The 10918-nt window shown below is 36.2% G+C and overlaps 1 long non-coding RNA gene across 1 annotated transcript in view; it reads left to right on the top strand.

The window, feature by feature from the left end:
• The first annotated feature begins 233 nt into the window (after positions 1 to 233).
• Positions 234 to 10918, top strand: part of LOC115947788 — a 34868-nt gene continuing 24183 nt past the window's right edge. Inside the window, exon 1 of the long non-coding RNA XR_004081650.1 lies at positions 234 to 354. This is a non-coding gene — a long non-coding RNA (uncharacterized LOC115947788). The remainder of the gene's footprint in view (positions 355 to 10918) is intronic.

Below are 10918 nucleotides of genomic sequence, written 5' to 3'. Positions count from 1 at the left end.
TCACTACTAACATATTGTTTTAAATGACTGATAAATTTTATTTGCTGCAGTGATAGACTGCCTGCTCTGATGTATTTGGTTGTGGGCTTGTGGGGGATTTTTGTTGCGGGGGGCTTTTTGGTTGTTGTGCTCTTTTTTTTTTTGTCTCCTTGTAAGCTTAGAAAAATGACACAAATGGCCCTGAGGTGGTCCTCTAAAGGCCTTTCTCTTCCTCCGTTTGCTGCAAAGAGAGCTGGTAGCCACTAGAGGGGAGGAGACTGCCGGCTTTACTGAGCGCTCCAGCTACAGCTTGAAGGTGCAGAGGCTGTCACCAGACTGGTTGCCCAACGAAATGGTTTAAAATATGTTACGAAGGTTAGTAAAAAAATAAAAATAAAATGTTTTTCCCTCATGCCCCCACTTCCTTTAATGCATTTGAAATATTAGCTGCTCAGCACATGGGCTATCTTAGGAGGGTTACTATCTCAGGTGATAACTGGGGGAGGGAAGAAAGCCTACGGTAATAAACATTTAAAATGTTACGTCTGAAGGTAATGTGTTAAATCTTTCAAGGCAAATGTTTAATTTTCTATGCAAGGATGCTGGAAAATTAGGGTGTAGTCTAGGAATAACAGTCATTTATTTCCTGTGTGAAATGAGAAGTTTTGATTTTATGTGTTCGAAGTTTCCAATCATTCTGTCCATTCCCCTCTTCCCTTCCCCCCCCCCAAACTATTGATGCTGAACAAATGTCTAAACTAGTAGAAAACTTAAGTATCATTCTTACAAACTTTTTGAAACATATGATCTGTGTTATATGTAACCAAATCTAAGCCAGAATAGCAGAAAATCTCATTTTATCATCTGTAGATAGATAAATATATATTTCTTTTTATATATATACAGTTGACCTTTTTATTTTATTTTTTAAAACAGAGTAAAATTCTTGGTATTGTTAAAGAGCTATAATGTAGAACTGTAGCTTGTTACACTTACTCTCCTGAGTGTAATTGCACTAAGATCATTCAGTTTCCATTTGGAAAGCCAGTGGCAATTACTGGAATACAATGTATCATGCATTTGCTCACTGGATATAAAACGTATATACTAATTCGCAATAAAATGTAACAGCTGTCAGTGCATTTTCTGCTCTGTTACTTCAATAAATTGGAACTCTGACTAGAAAATGGGAATATTGCATTTTTACACACTCCGTAATGTGTTTGCTTTTTGCAAATACAATTTATTTTTTTCATGACAAAAATTGTGGTTTGTTATTACTGCTAGTGGATAAATATTCTTATATCAGAATGAATTACACATGGTATCTGTAAAGAAGTAGTAATATTTTCTGCTTTTTATTGTAGCCTGTCTCCAGTAAACAAAATGCACTTAACCTACTTCTGTCATATATTGGGTATTTTTTTATTTTATTTTATTTTATTTTTTAGCATGGCAGTGGTTGAAGGATAGCGGGAGTGTATTTTACCCTACCTTTGCAGTTATTTGAGTAACTGGTTAACATTTTATGGCAGACTTAATTCTCTCTTGGATTTATTTTTATTTTTATAAATATATATAGAGATAAATAGTTCTGGAAGACATTTATTAACCATGACTCCTCACATTATGAACTAGTGCATCTGAGTTTTATTTAAGATAAAATGCCTGCACATTTGTGTAATTTTGTTACTTGAGGTCAGACTTTTCACAGATAATTAGCCTTTTACACACTGTGAAATCAACCTGCATTGGTTATTTGGCTAGACTCTTTGCTTCTGTTCTTTATTTCCCAGAAGGTTAACGTGCTGAAAATCTAGCTGCAAGCACATAGTACTGTCTCTTTGTGTTGCTAATTATCCCGTTGCATAATTATTAATATCAGGAGCAGGAAGAGGAAACAAGCACACCAAATAGTCATGAATGCTAGTGTTCTGGCAGGAAGCTAGTCCTGCATTAATAAAATGTGCCTGTGCCAATATCACAGAAGATAGGAGCGTTCCTTGTTAAGGATCATTTATTAACTGAGATCATCTTTTAGTTCGCCTTGGGGTAATGACTAATGTCAATGGCAAATTTCACAGTTGTCTAGAGAAATGAATTAAATTTGTAATAAAAAGCCCTTCGGCTTGTTGTACATGTTCATTTATTGGAGTAGTTGAACTAGGAGAACTGTAAGGCAACCAAGAACATTGGCTTAATTTTCCTTACATATAATAGTGACCTTTAGCTTCATATTGAAAAAGTTACCTATTATAGACTGGTAAATTAAATGAGAAGTTCCTCTAATGCAAAATAAACTAAGTGACTGAGCTAAGTTAAACGGCCCTTGAGCTTATGAGGTTTTTGGCAGAAACAAATTCTTTTTTTTGCTACATCTGTTCAGCACCAGCCTTCTGAAGGTGGTTTGGTATCTAATCAGTCGGATAAAGTATTACAAACTGGGATGCTAAGAAGTAGGTAGAAGCTCATCCTGTAGGATACCAGGATGATTACAATCTTGGGACAGTACAGTGACAGTTTTCACACTGAAATTGTGGGTTTTTTTGAAAACTTTCAAATGTTCTTTACATGATATCTTTTATATAAAGTCAAAGCAACCTGCATCTATTAATAAAAAGGATGTGTTGGAGTTTACTTTTTTTAAAATTTATGTGCACTGAAAAACAGAAGAAAGTTTTAAATATTGTCACCGCAGAGAGTAAATATGAAATTTACAGGAAAATATCAAAATGTAAAGGGAAATGGCATGCACCACAGCACAGATGGAGCGAGAATTATAAAATTTCTCTTTTTCTAGGTCAAAGGACAAGAGAATTTTTTGACTTTGGGGTGTATATATTTTAGTTTTAGGAAAAATGATAAGCCCTGTCCCACCACCAATTTAATACGGACTGTGTCTAACGGTTAGTGTGGTGGGTTTCTCTCTTTCAAAGAGAGACGAGACACAAGAAAACACAAAAAAAGTATGTGGCAAATCCCAGCAGACAGCAAGAGAAAAATACTGTAGATGTTGAAAGGAAATGGAGGTGGGAATGCATTTACTTTGCCATCAAGACCTAGCAGGGCTCAGGATGTGCTTTTATGGTGACTCCCTGAAATCATACTGCAGTGCTTGGAAAATGGACAGAATCAACGCAATAGTGCTGTCTTACTCTGCCTGTTTTTCAAAGTTCATGACAGAATTGCAGCACCAATGTTTTCAAAATCACTTTTCTGTTTGTACAACTACTCCATTTAATTCTAAGTAATGGGTGCTTTGGTGTGATCTGCTGCTGGAATCCTGTGTTTATTTCCATCAAATTTAATATGGCAATCATTTAGCTTATTTACTCTGAAGGTTTCTGAAGTTTTAAAAGTTTTGTAGATGTGAAATTTCCTTTCTGCTCCATTCAACAGGATAAAATAACTTTTGGAATTCTAGTGACTTTAATGGATGCTTTCCCCATAAAATAATATTTAAAATATATTTTCATGTGAATTAAAGGATGTTCTTACTATAACTGATGAGGCTGAGCAAAAAAAATTGGAATGACTAATAAAATAATGAAAATACAACTGTTAGTATGAATTCCTAATGACCCCCAATGCAAACCATAAGTTGTTGACACACATGCAGACATAAGAAGATTTTACAGAATTTTGGCAACTCTTGACTACAATATTGTTGTGTGACCAAGTCAAGATTGAATTATTTCAAATGTAAAATTAGGTTGAGGAAAGGTTATAGTCAAGTGTAATATCCAGAGATTGTAATACATCCACAGGGAGTCAGTGTTGCTGGGGATCTTTTTTGCACCAGTCAGTTAATGGACCCAAACTAGGGAGGCAGAAAATAGGGAGTTAAATGCAGAGGTACAAAGCTGCTAATGGTTACTGTTTATTTTTTCTGACAGAGAAGGTCAACTTTAATTTTGTATCTGTCACATGCCTGAATTCTAATGTATCATGTTAGCAGCTTTTAAGAATATTCCGGAGATGGTTACCAGAAGATAATGCAGAAATGAAGCATGGTGGTATTCGCAGGTGGGGGAGGGAATGAGCATGTTTCCATTGTCCTTCAGTGTAAATCATTGTTAAGTTTAGTGGGACAGCTATCTCTCTTTAAAGTCCAGACTAATATTCATGGCACTGACAGGATGATAACTAATTGAAGAAAAATTGTCACCTACATGGCTCTGAGTAAAATCTAAAAGTTTAGCTTTTATTCCATTTTGAAATCCAGAAAAAACACTAGAGAATATCTTTTTCTTCAGCAGTAAAAAAAGGTTTTGCTTAGCCGTATGCAGTGAAATTGCATTTTTTCACTCGCAAGAATGTACAGTAGCAGGAGACTTTCATTTCAAAAAGGGTGCTCTAAAATCCAGCCGTTGAAAGTTGTGAATATGGTAAGCAGCCCTGTGTTTTTTAAATAAATATTCTAATGCCTGTTCGGAATGTGGGGATGGGCATGTATAAAAAGTGTGGTTTGAATAAAGTTTTCAGTATGTTGATTTAAGTGAGGATTTTGTTTGTTTTTTAAGGAAAGAAGAAAAAAGTGTAATCAAATCTAAAACTTGATCTGAGTGACAAAAATATTCTAATTTGGGAGTTAATAAAGACAGTGATCATATACAGGTACTGATAAATTTCAATATGCAGTTCTATGAAGAAAACAAAGAAATTTTTTTATGTGTAAGGAAAAGGAGAGGAACTCATACATAATTTTTTTCCACAACTTTTTTTCTTTTTGAGGTGGTGTGTGACCAATAATATAAAATCTTTAAAAAAAACTCAATGAAAGTAATGTCCCTCTAGCCAGAAATATGACAGTGTAATTATTGCACAATTAAATGAAACAATTGAATATATATTTTCTTAAAATTCGAGTGCTGTCATCAGCATTTACAAACAATACCTGTAGTACCTGCAGCACATGTCAAAATGTTTCAGAAATTTCGATGTAAGGAATATCTGAAATTTGGGCTATTGTTACTCAAGTCAGCCAAATATGGATTTAAGTAGCTAAGTTTCAAAATGCTGGCTCACTTTTGGGTTTTTTTAATTATTTTATTTTTTCTTTTTTTTTTTTTCAATTTTATTAGCCTTTTAGGAAAAGATCTTTCCTCTCTGCTCTGTTTACTTAAAATTAATTTTGTGTTTTCTACCAAGAGGCATATTGTATTCTGGATTTGTTTTGGTGTTTTGGTTTTCATTTTTCCACATTTGTAAACTGTAGTATTTACTTTTCACAGCCTTAGATGACCAAGAGATACAGCAACATGGGAGAAATAAAGCAGATATGGGTGGGGTTCTCTAAAACAAATTCATTTTCTCTCTGTGCATTTCTGTGCTGTGGAATAGACTTTGTGCTTATTCACACAGAGGGAGTTTAGAAATGTTTTTAGAAAATGCAGATGTGTAAGGCATTCTTAATAAGGATGGGAAAAGAGTTTGCACTCCCCTTTTAACCACTCTCTCACCTCAGCCCTTTTCAGCATGTAACCTTATTCTCTGTGGGATTACTTGGATGAAAACCAATTAGAGAACTGCTCACACAATATAAATGCATACAGATTAGTACAGATTGAACGGTACCAATGCCAACTAATCATACAGTATATAAAGTCCTAAACAATATAGATATTAAGGAATGATGGGGAAATGGACTCATATTGTTATAAAACTGAGCACAAAATGGAAGCAGCAGAAAACTATTTATTTAAATAATAAATAAAGTATAGGTTTTCTTTTGCCCCCCCTTTTTTTTTTCCCTTTGTGGCAATCTGCCCATAGACAAAACTAAGTGTACCAAAGAAAAGTCAGCCTACATGTTTTCAGGGTATTCCCCACGCCTTCATGGTAATGTTACTTTATTGCTGCTGTTTTCCATCCTTTAGCTATCCATCCCCTTGATAAACTCGAATGCAGAGTTTATTCTCCAGCTGGGATGAGAATGAGAAAATGGTCTCCTCTGATGTGGATGCTGATTCCATACAAAGGTGTCTGGGAGGGACAAATAGAGACTGTGAATATAACTGAGTTATTTTAATGCATGGCCCCCAAGGACTGTGTGACCTGAAGGGTTTGTTATGCTGAGGGAAGCCTGCAAGAGGATGACTGCAGAACCATGAGATCAGCCATTGTTTCCTTTTGCGCTGGTGCTGTCGGTTCCTGACATTCCAGGAAGGATATTTTGAGGAAAATATAGTAGTTTTTTCTCCTCACAACTGTTGCCCAGCAATGGTAATGGAATGATGAAAAAATGCAAGTCTCCTTCAGTTTCATGCTGTCTTCATACTACAATGTCTGTTCTGATATGCTTACAGCTTTGGTCATTTGTTCTTCCTTTACTTTTTATTTATGTTTTTTTTTTCTGTTAGTGTAAATAGGAAAATGTTTCAACAATTCAACTCTAAGCTTTCTGTTGAGCAATAAGCTCTTCCTACCTCCTTCTTCTGATGTTTCTTTGTTATATATAATCACAGTGAAACCTGACTTTTTCAAGTAATATCATAGACAATTATCATTCTGTTTCTAATTGGAGTCATGTGAGGTACCTGTTATTTACTTTCATACTGGAAAAGCTTTTTAGTCCTTGAAAAACATTTTGGCAACAGTGTTGAAATAATATGACAGAATTTTGAGTGTCTTGCTTCATAACTGCTCCTGGGCATTTGTCTCACTGATCTCTTAGCTGCTGGACTGAATTGTCCATTTACGATTATACTGAAAGTGACAGAGTAAGGAATCTATCTAGATATAGCTACAAATCAAAAGAAACACACATAAAAGAACTGAGTCATACTCAGTTTGGAAAAAGAAACTCTTAACATAACTAAAGGAAGTGGAATAGTTTACAGGAGGGTTTGGTGTGTACATTGGTCTTCTCCAGAACAGCTGTCATTTTTAGATCAGCAGTGATTATGCATTGAGTCTTACTCTGAAAGTGTTTACTATAGCATTCAGGAAAAAAAAGGCTAATTACTATAGTCACTCTCTGTACTATATAGTGTCTGTTTTTCTCTAGCTTCAAAGGAGAGAGAAAAGAAGTCCTTCCTACCATGGTTGTTACATAATTTTAGCTGGATTTTTGTGTTCAACTTTTGATAGAGATGTGCAGGAACTCAAATGCCTGCATTTATTAAGCTCTAACTGCTCAGTTCTGTAGCTGCAATCCAGAGCCAAATCCTGACTGTATGCTCAGATACTAATTATGTCCTAAAAGGAATGCTGGATTGGCCCTTGTGCGTGTGGCACCCTCATCAGATGATGTCTAGGTGCTGTAATTTCCTTAGCTGAAGTAATCTAATAATGATTTCCATATCATGAAAGAAAGTCACTTTAGAAGTGATGGAGAGAAAGCAAGAGCTAGCAAAGATTAGTAGCCAAGCAGCATGACTCCTTAGTGTTACAGAGCAGGAGAGTGCAGCGAGGGCCTAATGTCTCATATGACTTCATGCAATCCACTCCTTCCTTCCTGGCTTGCCTAAGTTTTGGGGACTTCACTGATTGCTGCTTTGGTAGAACCTTTCATTTCAGACCTCAAATGAAAATACACACAAGCAAATATGACCACTATGTTGGAGCTTCTGGATTTTGCCTGGAGATGGAATCACTGGGGTTATTCATGTTGAGTCTCAGTGAATTTGAAGGAATACTGACCTTTTCCAAGAAAAATTCAGACCTGATCATTTGAACTTTTAGAAGGAGTAATTTTTTATTATTAATATGAATAAATTCTCAGATTTTCTAGAACAAGATTTATTTTTTTCTCAAATGCCTTTCATTGCCATTGCCTTAATATTTCCCAGCTCCTTGGTCCAGATGCAGGAAGGAGCCAGCTATCTCCATTGCATTGCTATGGAGTGAAAGATCCTGACCCTCCTCAAAAGGCAAAAATGTGTCTCTTCAGTTCATCTGAATGTTTAAATCATATTAGGGAAAAATAATAATTACTATAATAATGAACACTGAAGATGAAAATTTTTGATTTAAAGCATTTTGCTGCATCACTATAACTCAAAGTAAGCACAATCTGAAAGGAATTATCAACATATACTAAGCAGGAAGGACTATGTTATACTATTGGTCCCTGAAGATTTATTCTTTTTTCTTATCTGTCACAGATTTGTCAAGGACCAGTGAGGGAACTGAGGTATCACCAGTCTGAAGTGTTTAAAATAGCGAAAAACCTATTAGGTCATCCACTCCTCCCTTCTTCTAGGAGAGGTTTGTTACTGATAGTGTGGTCTGAAGTGCTTTGTCCACTTCAATTTTTAATGATGCTTGCTGCTGTCTAGAAGTTCTGTCAGGAGAAACAACATCCTACAGAAAAAAATACCCTTCAGTGGACAAAGACTACTAATTTAGGAAATTAAAAGGAAGTTAGAGGTTTTGTGTGAGCTTTCTGAAATCTCAGAAGGCATCTGCCCAGAAACAGTGAAAAAAAGTCTGGGCCAACAGTGGGAAGATGTCCACAGCTCTTAAACATAAACCATAAATGATAGCAGAGCATTGATTTTTTAATAACAATTTTTATGTTGTTCTATAAAAATGTATTGTAGGAAAAAAGTAAGGGATGGAGGGTTGCATTTGAGTGGATAAAGGAGAAAATTAGCTGCCAAGGGTAATAGAATCTGTGCAGTACAACACTATTTCTGTTTCAAGCAGAGAACGGTGTAAGAAAGCAGCACAGTGCTTACTGATTCATCTCAAAAACCATGCTGAATCCTGAAAACCTGCCAGAACTAACAAGATATCATGGGTGAATTCCTGTTCCCCAACAAGTGAGCAAGGATCTTGCCATTGACTTCCTTGGGGTTAGGATTTCACACAGTAGTTGAAATTTCTGCTGTGCGGTGTGGAGATGAGGGGTCACTGAGACTTTAACTCATGAATATGCACACACAGTGCTATACTGGGAAGTGAAACGTGGGCTCCAAAGAAACAGGGAGAAATCAGTCTGGGATGCTTTCTGTACCATGTCCTGACTGGGTCTCATTTCTACTGGGCTGATACTAATCCCAGACATTCCTTACGAATTTACATTCCAGAGAACAATAACCTACCTGAAAGACTGCATTTTCTCTAATTCCCTTTTAATATCCTGTTCATGTTCCTGAGTGTATAAGTAATTGATATGTTATTGTTATGCTTAGATTTCAGGGATATTTTTGAGTGCTATCTTCAAGGAAGTGTGTCAGGGCATCATGTGAATTGTGAAGGAAAGGAATGCCATAGCTGACTACCTCCTGTGACCACTAAACCTCTGTGCCATGCTCTTCCAGATTTCACTCTGTCATTGATACTGTCAGTTCCAGGCTTTCCTGCTGGTCATATTTACTATCCTAGGTTGTGGAGGAGGGGTGGAAAAACTACCCTCCAAATAGTATAGATCTTACTCAGTGGGAATTCTGAAGATCAGGCTGAAGACCTTGAGTGGATTAGTGGTGTACACCTTAGTAGACGTGATGCTGCATTTTGTGCTCTTTGGAGCATCTGCATGTGTTGGAGCATCTGTATGTGCCTTGGATACTTTTGTAACACTTACAGCATTAATTTTCATTGAGATCATTCTCATCTCTCAATTTAATAATTTAGATTTAATATGAAAGGAATTATAGATATGGCCTCCTAGTCAAATTGTGAAAAATGTTCAGCATATATGTTCATGAAAACCCCACATTTTTATAGATTGTCCACACTCAATACTAGACAACTTTGAATAAAGAAAAAAATAGTCTTTGGAACAGTAGAAACAGTGCATTTCTGAGTATAAAATATTGGAAGAATATTGACTCAATCTGATTTTTCTTCATCATTTTCAAAAATGATCCTTGTTTTTTACTATTTTATTCCCCACATAAAAATATGAAAAAATACTGTCCATTTTCATATGTTTCTGGTACCCTGGGAAGAGTTGAGCAGAGCATTTTCATATTAGAAAACTCAGAAAATATACATCAGAAGATATAGTATCCATCAATAACTGAAGATAACGATTTAAAAAAAAAAAACCAAGAAATTCTCAGCCAATATTTGTTATTCATGCTAAAATTCTGCTGTCTTTATCCATTTTTTCATTTCTATACCAGAAAAAAATGTTTAGCAGTTTTAGTCATCCATAAACACTCCTCACCCAAAACATAGCGCCACTATTGGGAGATCTCTATGCAAAATACCAATCTTGCTATATAGCTTATTTTCCTAATAAATTTTGCAGTGGTATAAAGAAAATTGGACCACATTTGTTACTTGTCCTTCCTCAAGGAAACACAGCTTTTTAGATTTGTGGAGTGGACACCAAGGAAGAGAATGGCCCTGTAATGTAGTTCACCACTTGCTCACCACAGGAAATTTAGGATGGCTTCCTTTAGAGCAGTTTACAGTATAGATATGACCTAGGTCCCTTAGGTAGCTGGACAGGTTTCTACCCTGAAGTCATTAGTAGAATTAGTAGAATAAGAGCTGACTAGATCTTGTTCATGCTGAAGTCTCCTGCTGGAGGTGATAGTCTTGTAAACGTCGGTATTGCAGAAGAAATACCATGGGTGAGCCTGTATCTGAGGACAGAATAAAAATACAGATAGTTGGCTTCAGCTGGCTTTAATTCAAGTCATTGCTCCCAAATGTCCAGTAATGGCCACCTACTGATCCTGGTCCAGCTGGCAGCATGTGCATATAAAGGTCTCCGTGGAGACAAACAGCAATTAAATCCCAGAGAGAGAGAGGGAGAGAGAGGCAGAAAGCAATTGCTGTTGAAGAAGCTAATACTGGGAAATACCACAAAACCAAGTTTCTACTGCAGGTGTAACATTATTTCTTATAGGATTCATTCTGCATGCACCAAAGTAGAAAACACTGATCTCCTAAGCATATTGGGGGGGAAGAGAGCTGGATATGATTTACACTGTTCAAGGCCACAGTGCCTGTGCTACTGTGGTGGAAAGACATATGG

Source organism: Geospiza fortis, unplaced genomic scaffold (assembly GCF_000277835.1).
Source record: "Geospiza fortis unplaced genomic scaffold, GeoFor_1.0 scaffold192, whole genome shotgun sequence".
NCBI classification, from domain to species: Eukaryota; Metazoa; Chordata; class Aves; order Passeriformes; family Thraupidae; genus Geospiza; species Geospiza fortis.
The sequence above is the reverse complement of the archived record's forward strand: the minus strand, read 5'-3'. Positions and strand labels throughout refer to the sequence as shown.